Source organism: Rousettus aegyptiacus, unplaced genomic scaffold, assembly GCF_014176215.1.
Source record: "Rousettus aegyptiacus isolate mRouAeg1 unplaced genomic scaffold, mRouAeg1.p scaffold_m13_p_12, whole genome shotgun sequence".
NCBI classification, from domain to species: Eukaryota; Metazoa; Chordata; class Mammalia; order Chiroptera; family Pteropodidae; genus Rousettus; species Rousettus aegyptiacus.
Genome location: NW_023416287.1, coordinates 3,039,548 through 3,043,088, shown reverse-complemented (window position 1 = coordinate 3,043,088; position 3,541 = coordinate 3,039,548). Strand labels below are relative to the sequence as shown.

General features: G+C 61.4%; 1 long non-coding RNA gene across 1 annotated transcript; it reads left to right on the top strand.

Moving 5' to 3' along the window:
- The first annotated feature begins 987 nt into the window (after positions 1 to 987).
- Positions 988 to 3,038, top strand: LOC118609960. The gene is made up of 3 exons (XR_004953528.1): positions 988 to 1,113; positions 1,689 to 2,337; positions 2,903 to 3,038. It is a non-coding gene; the product is annotated as an uncharacterized LOC118609960 (long non-coding RNA).
- Positions 3,039 to 3,541: the final 503 nt, after the last annotated feature.

The window sequence follows — 3,541 nt, the reverse complement described above, 5'->3', positions numbered from 1 at the left end:
TCTTTTGGCGGTGGAGAGAATGTCACAAATGGGGCCGGCCCCTGCTGTCCAGATGGGTCTGGGGCTGGATATACCAGCCGATGGATTCGAAAAACAAACCAGAGTAGAGGTGCTTCTAATTAAACAGCACAGGAGTAGCATCGTGATTGACCTCCCTACCAGCGTGGTATCGGCCCTTTGGCAAGTGGCAGGCGCAGGCCAGGGGCAGCTGCGTGTGTTTGGGGCTCTAGTTACAGGCTGGGAGGGTTTGCTCACTTTGCCCCACTGGGATGTCGGGGCAGGCGCCAGGCCATGTGGTACCTTGCACGAATGCGAAAACACCCGATCCACACCCTGCGGCTGAAATAGGAGTGCCCATGGCATGCAGGGAGGGGCACCTATCCCCTCTCAAAGAAGGACCAACCAGCCATGAGAGCGTCCTTCACGAGGTCACCCCTTCCCACAGCAGCCAGCACTGGTGACTGAGCGTCCCTGGGCCACAAGGGTCTGGTTCCTGGGACTCAAGGCTGCACCCTGTGCAGGGCTGACCCATTGCGGCCTCACCCCCGGCCAGCTGGGTGGAGCCTGACGCACCTGCACGGACTCCTCCCTCCGCCCAGCCCCGCGTCCCGGCCTTTGACTTCCTCTGACAGGTGTCCCTCCCTAAACAACATGTCGCACCCCAAACTCTGTCAGCATCTGCTTCTGAAGAGTCCGACCTGTGACTCCATGTCCTGCCGTCTCGGTCCAGTTAGGGAGACAGACCCCAAAAGGTTCTGAGGACACGTATTTAAGATTGCAGCTATCGGCCCTGCTTTGGGGAGCCGTCCGGTCTCGGGGCGTCGGGGGGGGTGGGGGAGGCGCGGATCTGACAGCAGGCGTGGAAGGGACTGTGGGCAGGATGAAATCTGAGAGGATGGGGGGCTGTCCGGTGAGGGAAGGGACTTTCCAGGCTGGGGACAGGCACGGGCCCTGTGTGGCGGGGGCGGAGAGTCGGTTGGTGAGGGGGACTCGCAGCAGGGCGGAGAGGTACGGGAAGAAGCTGGTGACTTCGCTCGGCTGGACCCCGCCGGGCCTGGCGGGCAGAAGGAGTTCGGTCTTTATTCTCAGACTGGTGTGTTTACACCTGGGCTGGTAAGATCGGATTTGCCTCGTACAAAGGTCAAACTGCTGGGAGGTGGCCGGCCATGCACGGCTGGCAGCGACAAGGAACCACGTCCTTCCTGCGTGGGGACCGGCGTCCGGCGGGGGGGTGTGGTTAAGGGCGCGCTGTGCAAGGGGCTGGGAAGCTGTCGCTGGAACCCAGCATGGCAGCTTGCAGTGCCCCAGGGTGTCTTGCCTGGCCGCTCTGCGGCCCACCCATCCAGGAAGGGTGGGTGTCCTGGGGACTGAGGACATCGTTGGGAGGTGCCCTGCCCTGAGGGACCTGCTGCTGGAATGGCTGTTGGAGTTTGGGGGTGCCGAGCCAAAGCCGTGTGCTATCGCTTACTTTCCCAATTCCTGGGACCTTCGAGGCGGGAGGCAAAGACGAGGAAGGCAGACGTATGACTCGGTCGTCACAGCCCTGGACGTGCGCCTCACTGGAACGCTCGTCGGGCGGACGGTGGGGGCCCAGAGAGGAGGGAGGGAGGCAGGCGGGAGGGGAGGGCTGGTCCAAGCCGCAGGACGTGCTGCGTTCTCTACCTGGCGTTTGGACTGCTGGGTTCCAGAGCCTGAAGAACCAAGTGGACATCACTCCATCTGGAAACGTGACAGGCGTCGCTGACAGCGAAAACTCGCCACGGCATTGCAAATTGTGGGAACGTCGACCGCGTTGCGTAAGAAAACGACAGGGGTCTGTCTTCCGCTGGCCCCTCGCCCCGGTCGACCCGCCTACACGGTCATCTAAGCGGAGCTGAGGGCCCCATTTACGGGAGGGAAGTGCCGCTCCAAGGTACAGATGTGCCTGAGCCTCGCAGCTGCCAAGGCACGGCCAGGACGTCCACGCATGTCCGGGGGCACCAAGGCCGCCCCCCAAGCACCTGCCCACCCCGAGGAGCCCCAGGAAGAGCTGCGTGCAGAGAGCCAGCGGACGGCAGTCATGAGGACCAGCAGGGCCCAAGGCGCCGTTGGGAGGAAGTCGCCGCGTCCACGAGCGCGCCCGTTTACGAAGCGCCCGCGTCCTCGCCTCCGCCTCACGCACCTCGGTGAAAGAAGGAGAACGGAGATTTTGAATAATCGTGACTTCCATAGACATGCATGACTGCTTCTTCCCCATCAGGGCTCGAGGCGCAGGGGGCGCATGCTACCAGCACGAAGACTGGAAACAACAGAATCAGCCACGTGGAACCTACATCTCTTCCCAGCGACCGGTGCCAGGTATTTATGCCGTGACGAGCCAAAAGCGGGCGATTTGTCTTCAGATTTTAGCACTTGCTTCCGAAACGGCGGAGGCCCAGGCAGGGGGACCAGTGGGGGATGGACGGGCGTCTGGCATTGATTGGTGCCCTGCCTGAATAATACATCAAGGGCCTGTGACTTCATCACAAAAGCCTGCAGAGCCAGCCTCCTGCAAACCAGACTCCCCAGGGACTCCCCCGCCAGGTGTCTGCACTTGGAAATAAAGCGGGAGGCATGGTCCTTAACAGACCCTTCCGGTCATGCTCCCAGCTGAGGAACGGGGGCAAAGGGCATCCAGAAGGCTCCCAGGACTCTGGCTTCATGATGGGTCTTATGCCCTGGAGGTGGGCTCCCCACGGCTCCTCTCGAGGTCCCCCCACCTCCTGAGCTTCCACCCCGTAAGAGAGACACGGGATCCTCGGGAGGGAGGGACGCGGGAGCGGGCCCCTGGGCGCCAGGCCCTGTGCTACCGGCTGCGACAAGGAGGCGCATGAGTGACCCGTCTTTCTTCCTCCCTCCTTTCTTCCTTGAACATCTGCTGAAGTACCGACTCGAAAGCAGGTGCCGGGAAGCAGAGACACAGCTCTAAACAGCGCCACCTCGGCCACTGCCCCACACCCCAGAGAAGAACTAACCCCTTTGAAACCTTTTCACTGGAACTCTGTCCAGCACCTACTGTGTGCCACTCACCAGGTCGGTTGCTGATTAAGCCCAGTCTATAGAAGAGAAAAGGGAGACTCCAAGAGTGGCCGTGCTCTGTCGCTAGCCCTGTGACCTTGGGCAAGTGCACTATGTCCGTACTCCCCCCTCATGCCTCTGGCCCTCCGTGTCAAAGGGTCAGATCCCCCAGCGAGAGGCGAGCTCCTTGCTCATCCCTCGGTTGCAGACAGAACCCAGACACCATAGAATGAAGACGAGAAACCCTTGGCCTTCAAGGTCATGCGCCCCTTGCCCAGCAGGGCCTGGCTGCTGTCCATGGTAGCGGCCAGAAGCATGGGGACTGGTCAGGATTGGTGGCCATAGCCATTCCTGGGAAGCGACGAGACTCTCATCGACGGCTCCATGGTTTTGACCTGGGGACTTGCCACGTTTATTACTGCTTCCCTCGTCCCCTCCCCTGAGCTGTCCACCGGTCGATGGAGGCCTGTGTTAGACACCTCAGTCTTTTTTTGTCTCATTCCAC